The sequence below is a fragment of the Puma concolor genome, chromosome B3 (genome assembly GCF_028749965.1).
Source record: "Puma concolor isolate L17-30 chromosome B3, mPumCon1.1.hap2, whole genome shotgun sequence".
In the NCBI taxonomy this organism is placed as follows: domain Eukaryota; kingdom Metazoa; phylum Chordata; class Mammalia; order Carnivora; family Felidae; genus Puma; species Puma concolor.
This window is the reverse complement of record NC_141672.1, coordinates 138,862,670-138,882,364: the sequence shown is the minus strand read 5'-3', so window position 1 is coordinate 138,882,364 and position 19,695 is coordinate 138,862,670. Positions and strand designations below refer to the sequence as shown.

The following is a 19,695-nucleotide window of genomic DNA, read 5'->3' as shown; positions in this document are numbered from 1 at the left end:
TCTTCGAAATGTTAAGTCACCGAGCCATAAAAAGATGTGACATGACCACAGGCAGTGTCACTTGGTGTGCGTGCTGCTAGCTGTGGGGAATTTGGGGGTGGACCCCTAAATATTGTGGCATCCTATCCTTCAATATATAATAGTTATCACTACATTTTATTGAGCCCTTAATATGTGATAGATTCCGTTAGGTACTCTCTCGGTGTTTCATTTAATCTTTACAATAAATCTCATGAGATAGGATTATCATCATCGTTTTAGAGAGAAGGAAACAGACCCAGAAGTGTTAAATAACTTTTCAAGGTCAAATAATTCCTAAGTGGCAGAGCTGGGATTGGAGCCTAGTGCTGCCTGATTTCAATGCTAGTTCTTCCCTCTGTTACTTGAAGCAGGAATGAGGAGACTCTTTAAATTTTTTTTTATTTTTAATGTTTATTTTTGAGGGGGGGGAGGGAGACAGACAAAGAGAGAGGGGGGAGAGAGAGAGAAAGAGAGAGAGAGAGAGAGAGAGAGGCAAATGGGGGAGGGACAGAGAGAGAGGGAGACACAGAATCCAAAGAAAGCTCCAGGCTCTGAGCCGTCATCACAGAGCCTGATGCGGGGGTTGAACTCATGAACTGCAAGATCATGACCTGAGCCAAAGTCAGACATTTAACCAACTGAGCCACCCAGGTGCCCCAGGAATGAGGAGACTCTAATGAAAGAAGTCTGGGATGTGGGACCCCGAAGATGAAATCTGGCTTATAGATATGCTTGGGTCTGTGGGTTTCTCTGGAGTCCTAATGACTTAATTATTAAAGAACACAGCCTGCCATGGCTAGAGGGGAGCAGATGCTGTCACAACTGCCAAGAAGGAGGTCAAGTGCCTCGACCTTGACCCCAGTCACATCTGTTCAAAACAGGCTGCCTGCAGGCACTCTGGAGAAACAGACACAGCTTTCCAGATTTTTCCTCTACCAAGGTAGGGTGCACTCTCCTAATCTGTCTTGGTTCTTTATTTAGCACAGCACTTCTGTTCTGCCAAAGCAGCCATTCCAAATATGAGTGCTTAAAATAATGATCATAATATAAACAAAACAGCAAACTCACCCTTAGGTAACCTCCAGTAGCGAGAAAGGAAATATAAACATGTTTCTCTCCCTGAGGGTCAGGCTGTCCTGCACCGTTGAAGGTAAGAGACCTGTCTCTGTGACCCCACCCCTTGCTCATTCTCCTTTGTCTTTAGAGCCCCCTTAGAACTTCAATTTAACCTCTGTCCAAACCGGCACTTAAATCCTGAATTCACTCCTTCTTTTTATTTATTTATTTAAAAAAATTTTTTTCAGTGTTTATTTTTGAGAGACAGAGACAGACAGAGCATGAGCAGGGGAGGGGTAGAGAGAGAGGGAGACACAGAATCCAAAGCAGGCTCCAGGCTCCCAGCTGTCAGCACAGAGCCTGACACAGGGCTTGAACCCATGAACCGTGAGATCATGACCTGAGCCAAAGTCGGACACAACCAACTGAGCCATCCAGGCGTCCCTCAGTCCTTCTTTTTATATGCACTCCCCCACCACCATTGAAGCCATATCATCTTTCGCCAGGACTGCTTGCCCCAAGGGACCAAGCTCCATTCCGATCCCCTCCCCCACCATAATTTATTCTCCTCAAAGCAGCCAGAGGGTCATTTCAGACATAAATCACATACTGTCTGGGGCAAATTTTATTTTCCAAAGTCAGCTACCCTGGTCCATCTCACTCCAAATGTTCTTACAAGGGGATGTGGAGGTTCCTCCATGAATAGTAGAGTCTCTATTCTCTCCCTTTGATGCTGGGCAGGTTTGGGGGGCTGGCCTCCAAGGGTGGAACACAGCAGACTTCCAAGATTAAGTTAGAAGAAGCAATACAGACTACCACTGGGCTCTTTCTCGGGATGCTGCCCTGGTAATCCAGCCGCCATATTTTGAGGAAGCTAAGCAGACACACAGAAGGGCCAGGTGTCATCCAGCTGAGGTCCCAAATCCAGGATCAGCCACCAGACATGAGTGAGCAAGTCTCAGATGACTCCACACCAAATGGTGGAGACGCCAGCCAACTTCACCAGGCCCTGCCCACATTACAGATCTCCGCCCAAGAAAGAGGTCACTGTATCAAGACACTAAGTTTAGGGGAGGTTTGTGACACAGAATTGGGAACCAGAACTCCATCACTCTTTTGCTTGAAACCCTCTAGTGTCTTCCCTGTGCCATGGGAAGAAACTCCAACATCCTTACTTGGGTCTCCAAACCTGTGCGTGATCTAGCCCCTGACAGCCCCTCCCATTTCGTCAGCCCTGTGCTCACTGCTTCTTTCTCTCCATTGAACCCACGGGGCTTGTTCTGACCTCAAGGCCTCTGTTCTTACTGTTCCTTCTGCCCAAATGCTATTCCCTGGGGATTGGCATATCTGGATTCCGTTCATAATTCAGGTTGCACTTCAAAAGTTGCTTCCTTCGCTGGTTATCAAAGACTAGCCCTTGGGTCCCTTTCAGATTAGGGGTCACACATGTTAAGGTTAGGTGGTCATTGTGGCATTTTTTTCCCCCAGCCATGTTCAGCTACAGAAAGGCAAGCATGGATGGCATAGGAGCAGAGTAGAATTTAAACAGGTTTGGGGTCTTGTCAGGTGAGTTCATGACTCCTTTGAAGGTGACTCTGCCTCAGGAGTCACTACTCCACAAGGGTGCTTTTCGCCAAGACAATATGCTAATGTTGAAATAGTCACAGTCTCAAAGATGTGTTTATCAGGTGCTGTTGGACTAATTATTGGCTCACCTGCAGTCACAGAGGGAGAGAAAGAGAGAGAATACAAATTCCATGCTCTCTTCAATCATCTTCAATTCTTTATTCCTCAAAAATGCACTTATTGAGGGTCCACTACGAGCAAGAAGGCTATATTCTAGTGGGAGGAACAAATACTAAACAAAGAATAAAATAGAGTGTGTCAGCATGTGATAATATAGGAGGGAAGCGGGAGACTTGAATGAAATGTGTCAGTTAGCCATATAGCTCTGCCTGGAAGAGTGTCCCAGGAAGAAGGGACAGCAAGTGCAAAGTCCCTGGTCTGTGAGCATGGGTGGTATGTTTAAGAATTAGCAAAAAAGAGGGGCGCCTGGTTGGTTCAGTTGGATAAGCGTCCGACTTCGTCTCAGGTCATGATCTCATGGCTTGTGAGCTCAAGCCCCGCGTCAGGCTCTGTGCTGACAGCTCAGAGCCTGGAACCTGCTTCTGCTTCTGTGTCTCCATCTGTGTCTCTCTTTGCCCCTGCCCCACTTGCACTCTGTCTCTCTCTCTCTCTCAAAATACATAGACCTTAAAAAATTTTTAAAAAGAAGTGAGACATGGAAATTTCTAAAATTTATAGGGAGTATTTCCAGTGAGGTAGCAGAACAGAGTGGTATGTAGAAAAGTATAAAAATGTGCTTGGAGAGGGAGGGAGCAATCAACTGCTTGAAACACTGATGGAAGAAGATGCATGTTGAGAATTACCTGCTGCAATTGGAGATGAGAAGGTGATTGGCATCCTTGACAAGAGCTATTTCTGGGGTGGAAAAAGGATGAAACCTGGATGCCACTGGGTTAGGGAGAAGGTAGGAGAAAAGGAAATGAGGATGATGACTTTATTCTAGGATAATTTTCCTGGAAAGGGGGTGAAAAAATGGGTACAGTAGCTGAAGAGGGATGTGGGGCAAGTGAGGATTTTTTTTTAATATGAGAAAATATAAAATGTTTGTGCACTAATGAAGAAGAGTGAGGGAGGTTGCTGATGCAAGGCAGAGAGGAAACAGCAGGTACACCCCCAAAGGAGGAGTTGGCGAGAGAAAGGAGAAAGGAAGTCAGTCCAAAGAAACGAGAGAATGTGAGATGTTTGTGTATGTTGGCAGATAGATATGGTGATGGCAATGTATGGAAATTACTTTCTGATTGCTTTTATGATGTACAATGAAATAAGAAGCGAAGCAACTATTTGGGAGTGAAAATTAAAGAAGAGACCATGAAGATTTGGGAAGAAGGAAATAGTCAACCAGGAGACTAGACAAGTGAATGGATTAGGGAAATGCAGTGGAATTAGTGAAAACACTAAAGGTCCACTGCGGGTTAGTGGTTGAGGATCTAAAGTTAAATCAATCAGTATAACATTGACCTACATGAGATAGGTGTAATGTTGGATTTAAACAGGGCATAGGTTGTGTTGGCTGCTATGAACTGAAGTGTGTCCCCCCACAATTAGTTGCTGGAACCCTAATCTCCAATGAGACTGTATTTGGAGAAAGGGCTTTCAGGAGATAATTAAGGTTAAATAAGGTCACAAGTGGGGATTCCAAATCTGATAGGATTAGTGGTCCTATAAAAAGAAAAAGATAGAGAGTTCCGTCTTAATGCTCATGCATGAAGAAAAGGCCATATGAGCACACACTGAGATGGCAGCTGTCTGGAAGCCAGGAAGAAAGCTCTCACCAAGAATTAAATTTGCTGGCACCTTAGTCTTGAACTCCCCAGCCTCCAGAACTGTGAGAAATAGATTTCTGTTGTTTAAGTCACCCAGACTATTGTATTTGTTATGGTAGCCTGAGCTAAAACATCAGGTGAGTATGATAAAGGAAAGAGAGCCAAGGGAGTTGAGGGTTGTGTGCAAGAGAATGGTTATGACCACAGACCATGGAAACGAGATTAGGCGAGAAAGGAAGTAATGATGATGTGGGATGAAGGGCAGTACAACTGTTTAATATGATAAAGTTAATGACTGTAGATCTAAATTGATCTAAGAGTCCAGAGAGTGGGGTACTTGAGGGGGTAAAGTGGAAAGATAGGAGGTAATGGTCAGAAAGTGGGATGTTTTCTGTAAGATCGTAGGGGTGGTACTGTAATTGATGATGACAAAGTCTAGGGTGTGATCAAGGAAATGGAAAACTGGTTATTTGAGGACAAAAGTTGAGAAACTAAAACTCTGGAGTGTTAGAAAGATGGTCTTCGTTAATATTGGAATAATCAGGGATTACAGTAACTGTTGGAATTATACTAACAGTTGCAGTGAGTGGCCATAAGCTCAGTGCTTACATCTTCAAAGAATGAAAAACAGTACCTGAGAAGAGCATTTGAAGTGATTTCAAGATGGTGGGTAGTAAATAGTGGAGTCTGAAGGGTGGTCTTCAAAACTGTGGGTTGTTAGGGAGAGGGAAGAATAGTAAAGTGTCAATGAGGACTAACGATATATATTATATCTTCCTTAGAGGAAGTCTTTATCTGTCTATTTATCATCTATCAATCATCTATCTATCTATCTATCTATCTATCTATCTATCTATCTCCCTAACTATATCTATCTATGTATCTATCATCTATCTATCAATCTTCTATCTATTATCTATCTCTCTACTATCTATATTTATCTATCATCTAACTATCCATCTATGTACTGTCTATCTATCTATCTATCTATCTATCTATCTATCTATCTATCTAGCTCCCTATCTATATCTATCTATGTATCTAACTATCATCTATCAGTCTACTATCTATTATCTATCTCTCTACTATCTATCTATTATCTATCATCGATCTCTCTATCTGTCATCTATCTATCCATCTATCTACTGTCTATCTATCTCCATATCTATCTCGCTATCTATCGATATCTATTTATCTATCTATCTCCTATGTAATCTATCTCCTATCTATCTATCTACCACCTATCTAAGGAGGATATATAGATATCCTTAGATATATCCAAGGATGGATATAGGATATATATATATATAATCTCCCACCACCAGTCTGCAGAGTAGAGGGAAGGGGAAAGAAAGCAGCCACTACTTGAGAGATCTGTAGAGAAATTAGAGTCCACAAAGAACTAAGTTTCTTTTGGACAAAGATGAAGGGCACATTACAGGAGAGGCTGGTGATGAGGAAGACTTTGCTAATGGCTGCCCATAATTCTCGAAGCACAGAGGAAGGGGCCAGGAGCTGTGGGGTGGCAATGGGGTTAGATTAGGGCATGTGTTGATCTTTATAGGTATTAGAGTCAATGTAATGGAGAAGTGGGAGTTGGGACTTCTGATAGCTGACATAGAATGAGAAAAGGGGATTCTTGAATTAGTCACAAAATGCTTGGCATCTGTGTTTGACTCTGCTCCCAAACCCATTCCCTGCCCTTCTTTGCCCTTCTCTGAAGCCTACTTTCCTTGCAGTTGAACCATTTAGGCTACTTTTTCCTTTGACTTCCAGTTTTCCCTGGCTAGTGGGAAGCTCTAGCAGGAGATCAGAAGGCTAAAGGAGAGAGAGGAAACAGTATGAAACAGTATTTTTTCTTTGCTTCCTCCCTCCCTCCTAGCAATCGTGGCAATGGTTACCTTCTTCTGAGTGCCAGCTCTGTAGGCAGCCCCTCTTCTATGGCTCTATCTCATGCTGATCAAGAGCCAGTGACTCTTCTGCCTGTGCTGATCCCTTGGTAATCACCATCTTTGTTGGTTCTCACATCTCTGCCCATACCTCATCCAGCGAACCCTTCATCAGCCCCTCAGTTGAGTGACCCATTGGTTCATGCCTGGTCCCTGGTGGTCTTACCTGCCGACAGGTGCACCTGTTGCCATATGTCCAGGTGTGCCCAGGACAGTTCTGGCTTACATGATTTGTACCAGTGTAATTATTAATAGCATCCCTTTCACTCCCCAAAGTATTCCAGTTTTGATTAATTATATAGTCACCCTACCTCTGATCCCCTGGTTCTGTTTGCTATGCCTGTAAATCAGTCTCTCCAGATGGCCTTCTCTCTGGCTGGAGTCTTCTTAATCTCTTACAGTCTTTCCTGTGAACTGAGAGGCTGGATATCTAGGAAAGGGAGGAGGGAGAGGGAGAGCCCAGCTTGGTCTTTATTTTCGTTCCTCCAACACAGCAGGCTAAAAGCAGATGAGAGAGCACAGCTCATCTTGTTTATGATTTACGTTTTTCCATGATTAATCATGTATAATGAAGAGATACTTCCCTAGGGTCACTGGCTCATTAGCTTCTTACCCTCCCTTATTTTGGAGACCTATACCATCAACCTGAATAGCAGAGCCCAGGTGAATTGAAAAATATCAAGTGGCTTTGCTATGTTGGGCAAGCCAAGCTAAGCTCTCTTGGCCTTGATTTCCTCCTTTGCAAATGGGAGGATTAACAGCACCTAACAGGGTAACTAGGATTGAATGAGTTGATACATAAAGAGGTGCAATAGTGCTGACACATAGGGAGCACTATGCACTTGTATCTTTTACACACACACGCATGCACACACACACACAACACACACACTGATGGGGAGAGGTGTGTATGAAGGATGGGGATGAACACTCAGGTGGAGGAGAAAGTGGCTCTTCCTTCCTGAGGAACACAGCACCGGGGCACTGATGCATATTAGGTTACAGATCACTGTGGTTTCTTGAAACAAGGGGCTATTTCCTGTATGGAGAGGGTAGGTGTTTCCAGAAGGGAGAAAAGGAAACTTGTGCCTGCTTCCGTTCAAGCCTCTTCAGAGAAATCCAACTTTCATCTCCCAGAGACCAGCCACTCTGGAAAATGTGGACGTAGTTTTAGTTTTCACCCATGCTAACAAAATGAAAGAAATCAGCATTTATTTTTGTGATCTGACACAAATTCTGGGCAAGGGGTGTGGAAAGAGATGTATCAGTCTGGGTCTAACCAGAAGACAGACATCACAAAGTAATTTAGATAGAGCACATATAATATAAGTGATCATTCAGCTATGACAGCAGAGTAACTATAAAGATGGCGGGGGCTGGGAGGAAATGTCTAAAGGATACCCTGGGGCTAGGGGGAATGCTCTAAGAAGGACAAATTTAGAAGAGGTTCTCATCTCATTGGAGAAGCTGTGGTTGCAGGCCAGTGGGTGGCCAAAGAGCTCGCTGGCTTGCAGGAGCCCCAGCTGGCGCACTCGTCAATGGGTGAACAGAAGTGGCTCCCAGGTCAAGGCTGGTGGGCGGGCATGGAGAGGGAGTCCGGGACCCTACTGGGGGTGCTTGGCCCAGAGTGCAGTGTGTCCATATCAGGAGGACAAGAAACAACACGCGCAGGGCTAGTGGGTGTGAACGCAAAAGGAATTAACAGGGGCGCTGCTATGGAGGGGGGCTGGAGAGCCCTCTCTACAGAAACCTAAAACACCTCCGCATATGGCTTAGGGTGGTCCAGATTCAGGTGGGGCCACGGGCTCCCAGGAAGGGGAATTCTGGAGGCATTAGGAGACAGATCTCATTCTCCTATTTCTCTATTAGATGAACTATCCCAATTCCTGACAACTCTTCCTTCTACAGCATTTATTCCTGATCACATTGACAGAAAACTCTCCTTAGCTATTGTCTGTTGTGGTGTTCCATTTTTTTTTTCTTTATGGTATCATTTATTTTTTCTTAATATGAACTTTATTGTCAAATTGGTTTCCATACAACACATACAACACCCAGGGTTCCTCCCGACAGGTGCCCTCCTCAATGCCCATCACCCACCCTCCCCTCCCTCCCACCCCCCATCAACCCTCAGTTTATTCTCAGTTTTTAAGAGTCTCTTATGGTTTGGCTTCCTCCCTCTCTAACTTTTGTTGTGGTATTCCAGATGTAATCATACTGGTAAAGAATAGCCAAAACAAACAAACAAACAAACAAACAAACAAGCAAACTTCCTGTGCTGATGTAGAAGAGTTTCAGGGAATTTCTGCTAGCTTTTCTAGCAACTGTACGAAGGTTGTGTTTAAGTGAATGCATTGTGCCCCCAGCAATAATCACTTGCATGCAGATATAACTCACCTTAGCTATAACTCAAGCTATCAGAAAATATACTTTGCGTTTGTATAATCACTATGTTAAAGACTTGGATTTCTTTATTCTGAGGTATTCTGAGGTAGCATTTCTTTGAGCGACATCCATTTTCTGTCTCATTAGCGGGAGGGGTCGTTAGATAATCTTCTGATGGTGTTGGGTAGATCTGTTTCCTGAAACTATTCTCCTGGGATAAACAGATACTTGTCATTTTGTTTGCTGGGGTGTCTCTAACTCTCAAAATGACTGATGGGCCATAATGTTATTCCATGGGGATGAAGAACATTGGCTGTGGGGTTGGCTTTTGGTTTCCTTAGCAACTCTCTCCTAGGGGCACCATGGCAGCCACGTTTATTCAAAGTCGGGATTCTAACAACAACAAAAACTGACAGTATTTCAATTGAGATTTTATACACCTAAATTAACTTTGCTCAAGAGAGATACGTTTTGCATTGCTATCATTTTTTTTAGTTTGTGTGCTATTTCTCATTAGAATAGCAAATTCCACCCTCAGAGGAGAGTTGGCTGGGAGGGGAGAGAGCTGGGGGGTAGAGATTAGAGAGGCTTAATAACCCGAATCCCAAAGAGGAAGTGGTTTTCTCTTAGCTCCAGTTTCCCATATAGCCCTGAGGGGAACTAATTTAGAATCCAAGCAAGCCCCGTCAAATACATGGTCTCCTTAGTACCGTGTTATTCAATCCAAGTAGAAATAACTTAGTTTTTCCCATTGTTTTTACAGAAAAGCTGGTCTCTGTGTGAGATTTATTACCATTTCCTACCAGGGTTTCTGAAGTTTGGCACCACTGATAATTTGGACTGGATAATTGGGGGAGGGGGGGCTGCCTTGTGTAAAATGTTTAGCAGTATCCCTGGCCTCTACCCAATAGATGTCAGTACATCCACTCTCCCCCCACCCCACTGATCCCCCAGCTGGGACAACCAAAAGTCTCTAGACATTGCCAAATATCCCCGGGTCGGGGGGGGGGGGGCATGCAAAATGACTCCAGTTGAGATCTATTATCTAAAGGAGAAATGTCATGTGATCCCATGAATAACTCATTTTCATGTGATCCCATGAATAACTCCCTTTATCAGTCCTCGCTTTGAGCTTCCTAAACTAGATAACCGATACTCCAAGTGCATGAGAGCCCATGCCCAGAACGCCCATTAAAGGGAACTATGATATATTTGCACATAATTTAGTGAGTATCACAATAGCAGCAAGATCCTCACTCGAGGTTGATTGGACCTGTCTTCTGGCCTCAGTCATTTCCCGTCTCTGTCACAGCTTTTCACTATCACACCCCCTATTTTTTTTTTTATGAAAGTATGCATGTCACATGGAAGTCACTAGCACCTCCCAGCCCCAAGACATGAAAACTAAAGGCACAATAAGATAAAATAAAATAAAATAAAATAAAATAAAATAAAATAAAATAAAATAAAATAAAATAAAATAAAATAGGAGAGGGAGTCATGGAGAGCCTAATGTGGATTCCACAGGACACAGTTTTATAGAATATTGATTCTGCCTGTGCCAACAATTAACCACAAAATTAGACACATCCGAGGGGAAATTTATGTAACACTTGTAAGCCCTAGGAGATCACTGGTGTTTTTTTTTTTCCCAACAAGATCTACCTATAACAAAATTTCTAAATCAATAAAAAAATATTTGTCGCTCCTTGCATTTCCATATGACCAAAACTATCTTTTAAAAAATTAATTAATTAATTTTTCTATCTATCTATTTATTATTATTAATTTGAGAAAGAAAGAACACACACATGCAAATGGCAGAAGGGGAGAGGGACAGGGAGAGAGCATCTCAAGCAGATTCCGTGCCCAGCACAGGGCCCCATGGGGGGCTGAATCCCACAACTGTGAGATCACAACCAGAGCTGAAATCAAAAGTGAGACACTTAGCTGATTGAGCCACCCAGGTGTTCCCCCCCTCCCTGAAGCTTCTTTTTAGAATGAAGGTATCACTGTGTCAATGCTATATATGAAGAACCATTTTTGTCTGATCACAAAGAATGACAGCAGGGTGCCTGGGTGGCTCAACCAGTTGAGCATCTGACTCTTGATTTCGGCTCAGGTCACCTCATGGTTCATGGGATTGAGCCCATGTGGGGCTCTGCACTGATAGCCAGGAGACTACTTGGGATTCTCTCTCTCTCTCTCTCTCTCTGCCGCTCCCTTGTTCTCTCTCTCTCTCTCTCTCTCAAAAAATAAATAAATACATTTTTTTAATGGTAGGGTTATCCAAGTTTTTTCTAGAACCTCCACGGTGCAATTAGAACTGGCCTGTGTTGGAATTGAGGCAATACTTGACAAATTTGATGCGAACTGGTGCCAGGCACCATGTCCCCCAGCACAGATTCAGTTGTTTGTTGGTTGTGTTGGAACTGGTTTTAATCTTAAGATGACAAAGGATGTGGAAAGACTGTGGGTTTCTACATCTGACTGACTTGAGTTTTCAACCCAACACTGGCTGTGTGATGACAGGCACCTTCTTTTACCGTTCTGAGCTTCTCATCGGCAAAGTGAGAGTATAATACAACCATCGCAGGGCCATCACGGGTTTGGAAAGAACACACAGAAAGCTCTGAGCAGAATGGCCAGCCTGGGAAGGAGCCACTTCCCTGTGGCCTAGTTACTCCATGCCGACATCGACATCGATTCTGACACACCAAGCCTCAGGCTAACACATCTGATGTGGTGCCCAGAGTCCCTTTCCATAGAGATGATCAGACCCTTTTTGTTTGGTCGAACAACAACAAATTCCTGTCTACCTCGGAGGCATCCAAATGATAATGTCAGTCTGGCTGGGTCAGATATACCTGGGAGCCTGTTAAAAACAATGATCCTTGGTTCATACCCTAGAGCTTTTCATTCAGTGAGCCACTCTTAGGACCTGGGAATATGGGCTTTAGAAAGCTCCCAGGGAGCTCCCAATGTGCCATTTCTCAACCCAACTGGTTATATGGGTGTGTTCACTTTGTGAACCGCGCCCCCCCCAACTGCTACAATTTTCTGCCTGTATGTGATATGGCAGAAAACTTCCATAAAAGCTTAATTAAAAGTAAAATATCTCCCCAGGTGATTCTGATTCACAGGCCAGTTTTGAGAGCCACTGGTTTTTATATCTTATCCAAACCACACTTAAAAGTAAAAAATGAGGGGTGCCTGGGTGGCTCAGTCGGTTAAGCATCCTACTTCAGCTCAGGTTATGATCTGGCAGTTAGTGAGTTTGAGCCCCGTGTTGGGTCAGAGCCTGGAGCCTGCTTGGGATCCTGTGTCTCCCTCTCTCTCTGCCCCTCTCCCACTCACGCTCTGTCTCTCTGTCTCACAAAAATAAATAAACTTAAAAAAAAAATAAAACGGAAAGAAAAAAAAAGTCAGAGAGGGAGGGAGCGAAAGCATAAGAGACTTAAAAACTGAGAATAAACTGAGGGTTGATGGGGGCTGGGAGGGAGGGGAGGGTGGGTGATGGGCATGGAGGAGGGCACCTGTCGGGAGGAGCCCTGGGTGTTGCATGGAAACCAACCTGACAATACATTTCATATTTAAAAAATAAAAATAAAATAACAAATAAATGTAAAATAAAAATAAAACAAAAACACTCAAGGGGTGAAAAAGCCACAAGGCTAAAGTGCTTTCCAGCTTCTACTGAAGAGCTGTCCTTTGTGGGAACTGTGTTTCTGAAATCAGAGAAGCGCTCCTCGGTGGCATAGCCCTCCCCAAACCTCCAACACAGAGAATAAGGAAAATGGACGTCTAATTGCTCTTGCTTCTACTGTAGTCCAACCAGGAATTAAAAGCTCTCATACCGTTGACGCACAGATTGCAGATTATAGACAAAGCAGCACACTCTACTTTCCTTGTTGAGAATGGTTCATTTTTCTCCCGGGGAACTCTAGTGGCACACCGTTTTGTCCAGCAGTGAAGAAGAGAAGGAAATGGCATTTTTTTAAGCTCAGTAAGTATAGTATTTATTTGTACTTTCACTTAAGAGATGAGCCACTTAAGGCTTAAATGAAATGTCAATATGTCCAAACACAAGGTGTCCAGAGGCAACTGCTGTGATTTTGACCAGTGGTTTAGTGTCCAATTTGCTACCTTATTTACTTATCTCACTTCTGGATAAATAGGGTAAGCTAAACTCACAATACTATGGGAATTTTTTCTCTTTGGTGATTAATAAAAAAAAAAGCAGATAGAAATAGCTTGTCAGGGCACGTGGGGGCTCAGTTGGTTAAGGGTCCAATTTCTTTCTTTCTTTCTTTCTTTTTTTTTTTTTTTTTGAGTTTATTTATTTATTTTGACAGACACAGAGATAGCCAAGTTGGGGAGGGGCAGAGAGAGACGGAGACAGAGAGAATCCCAAGCAGGCTTTGCTCTGTCAGCGCTCAGAGCCCAATGGGGGGGCCTTGAACCCACAAAACTCTGAGATCATGATCTGAGCCAAAACCAAGAGTTGGATGCTTAATCGACTGAACCACCCAGGCACCCCTAAGCATCCAATTCTTGATGGCAACTCAGGTCATGATCTCGCCGTTCATGAGATCGAGCCCCGTGTTGGGGTCTGCACTGACCCTGTAGAGCCTGCTTGGGATTCTGTCTCTCCCTCTCTCTCTGTCCCTCCCCCACTCCTGTTTTTTCCCCCTCTCTCTTTCTCTCAAAATAAATAAATAAACTTCAAGAAAAAGAAATATATTATCAATCTTAACAAAACATTAAACAGATGAAATATTGGTTTTAACCTGATGAAATCCTGGGATTTTTTCCCCCAATGAATTGAAAGCCTGAATGATATTCTCTGGAAGGGTATATTTAAAAATAGACACACTGTGGGTAAGTGGATTAAGAGGCACAAGACTGAATCTGAAGTGACATAGCAGATAATTTCAGTTTGTTCCTTGCAATCGTCTTCAAGGTTGGAATAAGGTGTCCATTTTCCTGGTGAGGAAACTGAGGCACAGAAAGGTTACAGGGCTGGAATTCATGCAGGTCTTCTTGAACCCACCTTCTTCCCATGCCTCCCCGGTGATGTTTGTTAGTGCCTGAATTCAAATATTGGTACGGGCCTGGGGATGTCGTCATGACTGACCAAAGATGCAGACCAGGCAATCAGGCACCGTGAAGAATAACTAGAAAGTGAGATGGCCATTGGGAAGAGAAGGAAGGCCAAGCAACAATGGAAACAACCAGCCAATGTGGTCTAGGAACGGACCCTAGGATAGTGCCTATCTGTGGACTATGCAGCAGAATTCCCAGAGACGCATCCACCATGACCTGTATTCCATTAGCAGGTAGACGCTCACATGAACAAGCCTTTTTTAAACATTTTAAAGAGGAAGCAAAAGTGTTTTTATTCGAGTCCATTAGGGCAGGTGTCCGGGAGACACAATCTTCACAAAGAAGAGAGTGCTCACGGGATATCTATATTTTTTACATAAAGAGTTACAAATCGTCATGACGAAAGGCATTGCAGAAAGCTACAGGCTTTAACTTACGTTTTTTTGTGTGTGCAAAGTTGTGTGACTTTAATCTTACGGGAGCCAGGGAGGTCTTTTTTGTTTTCCTCATCTTTAGGTTTGGAACGCTCCTTTTGGGAGCGTTGTTCTTTTGTTCTTCCCAGATGTACAGTGTGTGCTCAGGGCAGAGACAGAGCCCGTGCTGGGAGGTCTTACCGAGTCATTTTGACCTTGGTTAAAAGTTAAGGTATAGCTTTTCTGGCAGCCCAGGAGCAGGGCCCACAAACATTCAAAGTTGAAAATTTCCTTTACCGTGTGAAACTGCTGACACTCTCGTGCGCACCAAACGCGCAAAACACGTGCACGAGAGTGTCAGCAGTTCCACGCGGTCAAGTTTACTGAAACTTTGCAGGTCTCATTTTCACGCACTCTTTGTGATGGGTTGAATGGTGGCTCCCCAAACAGATGTGTCCACCTCCCAGAATCTGTGAATGTGACCTTGAACAGAGGGTCTTTACAGACGTGATCAGATTAAGGACCTTGAGATGAGGTCACCCCGAATTACCCCTGTGGATCTTAAATCTTGCAAGTACTATTAAAAGAGCAGAAAAGACCCAAACACAGAAGAGAGGCCATGTGAGGACAGAGGCAGAGATCTGGGTTCTGCAGCCACAAGCCAGGAGCCACCAGGAGCCACCAGGAGCCACCTGGAGCCACCTGAAATCACCTGGAAGATGTAGGGAAGGATTCTCCTCCAGAGCTTCTCAGAGGAAGCACGATTCTGCCAACACTTTGATTTCAGATTTCTGGCCTCCTTAACTGTGAGAGAATAAATATGTTGGTTCTAGTCACCAAGCTGGTGATAGCTTGTTACAGCAGCTCTAGAGAATCAGTACACTTTTATTATCTCCATTTTATTGATGAAGAAACTGAGGTTTACAAGGCTTAAGTAGAGTGCTCCATTCACACAGCTACCAAGAGATCAAGCCAGAGCTAGAATTTGGCCACAGAGACTGTGCTCAGAACCTCACACTGGTACCACGAGCCTGTTTCCAGAAACGAGGCCAAATTCTTTGGGTTGGCCGGGTAACCTCTGTCAACAGGACTCAAGCCACCTTTCTAGACCCTGTTTTCATCGTGTCCCACCTCCTCTACCCAGCACACCCTGTGTTACGTTGAATACCTTGTAATGTATACATTTTTAATAAAAACTATCATGGTTTTGAGCGTCTACCGTATACCAGGTTCTGCCCTAGATTCTCACATTTGTATTGAATTACCACCCCCCACCCCGAACTTATGATTTCCATTTTACAAATGAAAGGATTGAGGTTCCTAAGGTCAGTTAGTAAATACTGGAGGTACTGAGCCCAGCTCAAAAGTCACTTCCTCTAGGAAGCTTTCTGGATTTTTCTTACCATAGCAGAAAGGTCCCGCCTCCTCTATGCTTCTTATTACTTGGACCCACTTGTAACTCTATCAACCTTACATTGCTTCAACAGGTACCCATTGAACATGTACTTTCCACCAGGTACTAAATGGGAGCTCATAGCCAGGTGGGAAAAATGGACATGGAGGACAACGTAACAGTAGACCACAATGAATGTTAGGAAGTTAGACTCAGGATGCAGTCTGAGCACCAAGGAGGACCATCCCCCCAAATCCACCCTTAGCTGAAAGAGTCATGAGGATACTTAACATTCAAGCCCCAGGACCTTTGCACAGGACCCTTTTGTTTTCCTGCAAAAGCCATCTCTCTTTCTTTTTTATTCCAACCAGTTGGCACAAGCTGAGGATGAGTGGATTTGGGAGAAGAAAGAGGAACATCTGGGGATAGACCCTCCCGGAAATAGTCTATGCACAATCTTAAGGCTGGTTAGACTCAAGAAGCAGTTTAACAACAAGCTCTTCAGGATTAGAAATGTACAAAAGCATCAAGGTAACTGCTGGCTGGTTTCTTGCCTCCCCTTGGGGGTCAGAATTATTCCCATCAGTCCTGTGCATAAGTCCTGAGCCTTGAGTATTGAGTACCTCTTACCAGCACTCTCTCAGCTAAGCAGGTAGGAGAGGAGGGAACCAGTACAGAAAGGAGATGAGGGCAATCTTCCCCAAACCATGAGGTTTTTCATCACGACTTGAAAAAGCATCTATCTCCTGTGATAGAAAGTCAGTTGCTTGAAGGCAGATGTTGGGCTTTATTCACATTTGAGCGCTCAGAGTGGACCTGCGGTCTGGAGCACGGCAGGTGTGGGCCAGCAGTGGAGGGAAGGGATTGGAACTTCCTGCCCCTCACTGCCCCACCTCCTTCTCTGCCTTGTATTCCACACACACAGCTCATACTTCGGGCAGCCCGCGTGTCCGGCACATTGCAGAGTGACACCTTATGGTTCGAGCCTCTTCCCCATCTTACACTCATTCAGTTACCTTAGTTGGCTGGTTCCCTGAACACATCCCCCAGCTCAGTTCTCTCCTCTCTTCCAGGACACACATACCCAGGCACTCTCGCCTCTCCCACAGGCTTGCTGTGCAATCACCGAGTCCCAGATTCTTGGGCCCAGGAAGCGAGCAGCACCCTTTCACATTAGCCTAGGCCACCTGCTCGGGCCCAGCTTCCCAGAGAGCCCATCGGCGGTGTCTGGGCCGCAGTCCCAGCTACGTCCTAATGAAAGGGTACTTTGGTTCTCCATCCACGTCTGACCCCACGCACGTCACTCCTTGGAAGTAGGGTTTGGTCCATGATGCAAGCCGGTAACGTCACACCCCTGCTTCCCACCACTGCCACCAGCCTCTGCACATGATTATTGGATAAAACAGAAGCTGCGCATCCTCCATCCACGTGGAGCTCTACGAGCTCCAGCGCCCCCCTCTGAAGGTTGGAGGCCATGCCTCTCACAGGAGAGTGGTCAGAGGGACAGTCACAGGCCCCAGGCCTGGCAGTGGGGCTCCACACAGAAGGCCAAGCTAGTGGGAATGGCTGCAGAGCTTGGCCATCTTCCCAATCTCTCATTTCGCAGCACTACAGTGATTTTAATTAAATACTCCCCCTCCTGACTCAGCAGTGGCTAACAAAGCCAAGTGCAGAGGCAGGAGCCTGATAAACAGAGTGTTGCTGGAGGTGGTCAATCTCAAAGGCCGTGGCTGGAGCCCGCCATCCCTGTCTGGGGCCAGGCCCCAGGGCTCTAGTGCTCTTCCCCTTCTTCAGGACCCCGTGGGCTCTTTGCTGGAGGCAGGCAAGCTGTGCGTTCTCAAAACCTCTTGGCAGAGACTTTTTCTGGACCCCACTGGTCTTGGTTGTGAATCCTTTACCAAACTCCTACCTGGAAGGCTGCTTAATTCACTCCATAAATCTCTCCTCCTGGACTTTGTACAGCCGTGGCTAGAAGCCGATTCCTGAGCACTCTCAGCAGCCCCTGGAAGAAGACACAAGAGAACGACTGTGAAGGAGAGGAGACTGGAATTCACATACCACCGGGCAGAGCAGTGAAAAGGCACAGGCCTTGTACCCAGACTCACCGGGGTTCTGACACCAGCTCTTCTGCTCTCACCGGGCTCCCTGGGCTAATTACTCTACTTACCAGCCTCAGCCTTCTTACATACCAATCAGAAAGAATACTCTCTATGTTATTAGATGATTGGAAGGATTAACTGAGACCAAAAAATGGCACCCGTCAAGCCTTCAGCAACTGGCGACTGTTACACCTAACGTGCGCACGCGGGTGCTAGGTAGCCCACGGCCTATGGGAGAGCTGCCAAGACGTTGCAAATATTTGTGAGCACGTACGATATTTCTGCTCCTTCTATTCAGGAGAGGATTCAAGGTCTCAGAGAGGCGGCCTTACCTCTTCCATTTCAACACCCTGTGTGACTCTCATAGAGTTTACAGTCCTGGTGGGAAATTCAGTTATTATCCAGTGAGCTGTCACCCCATACAAGGAGTACAAGGAGGTTACCTCTTCACCATTGATGTTGAGTTGAGCTTGGCCCTGTATTGTTTTGGCCAAATGGCATGTAGGCAGTGTCTGAGTTCTGAATCCAGGCCTGAAGAGTCATTGCACACTTCTGCTCATCATTCTGGGACGTTCCTGATCCTGCCATGAGTCACTGTCCCCCGGCCCGGGCTCCTGACTACAACCCATGAAGGAAACCTGCAGTCTGAAACAGGGACACCATAACCAATCTGCAAACCTATGAGCAAAAATAGATGCCCAGTGCCATATGTCAAAAGATTCTGAGACTATTTGTTACTTAGCAATAGCTGATGGATCCAGTCTCCCAGGGAAATGGACAGAGAGCTGGAAAGCAGTTTCCTCTGTTCTTGGATCTCTTGATCTATCCAGGAATTCTATCATTTCTCTGAGCCCAGTATTCAACCAGGTCAGAAAATAAGCATCATCTTTTCAGGATCAACTCTCAGACTCCCTCCCAACCCCTGTGCCCACAGGTAGACTACACAAAGGAGAAACCATTGGTTTCACAGCGATTCTCCCCCAACTTCCCCATCTCACACTTGAACCCTGACATTTTATGTTCTCTGGCTCCACTAGGATGACTTTCCATTGGGGTAGAGGTGGCCATCTGTAACAGCTGCAGAGAGAAAAGGTTGGCACTTCAATCTATCATGTAGCTACAGAAAAGTCCAAAGAGATGAGGAGGACATATGAAAGTCCTAGGTAAATCTCATTATTTCCTTCATTTATTTATTCATGAATGCAACAAATATTTATTGAGAACCTACTCTTAAGGTTTCCAGATACAATACAGGAAGCCAGGTTAATTTGAATTTCAGGTGAATAACACATTTTTTAGTATAAAGAGGTCCTAAATATCACACAGGATGTATTCATACTAAAAATAATTTATCATTTGCCTGCAATTCAAATTTAACAGGATGTCCTGTATTTTTATTTGTCAAATATAACAACCACACAACTATGACTAGGCATTGTGTTGGATGCTAAAGACGGTGGCTGGGAATGATAGAAAGAATGATAGAAAGGTGGCTGCCCTTCCAAAAGCTTACAAGATTTGGGATAATACAGGCATGCGTGTAAGAATTATATACATACATGTATGGAAAATACGCACATGGACACATATATCAATTAGGTATCCTATACACCCTTTAATGTGGGAAGCCCAGGGGCACCTGAGTGGATCAGTTGGTTAAGTGTCTGACTCTTGATTTTGGCTCAGGTCATGATCTCACGGTTCATGTGATACAGCCCCATCTCAGGCTCTACGCTGAGAGTGTGAGCCTGCTCGGGATTCTCTCTCCCGCTCTCTCTGCTCCTCCCCTGCCTGTGCAATCTCTCTCTCTCTCTCTCTCTCTCTCTCTCTCTCTCTCAGGAGAAAAAAAATGAGAAGCCCAGGTGCTCTGAGCTATGCAGGTGT

General features: G+C 44.8%; 2 long non-coding RNA genes across 2 annotated transcripts in view; both read left to right on the top strand.

Moving 5' to 3' along the window:
* Positions 1 to 19,695, top strand: part of LOC147580423 (uncharacterized) — a 61,534-nt gene that overhangs the window by 29,684 nt on the left and 12,155 nt on the right. The gene's annotated exons all lie outside the window — the stretch shown is intronic.
* Positions 4,419 to 18,528, top strand: LOC147580424 (uncharacterized). The gene is made up of 2 exons (XR_015252894.1): positions 4,419 to 4,603; positions 16,786 to 18,528. It is a non-coding gene; the product is annotated as an uncharacterized LOC147580424 (long non-coding RNA).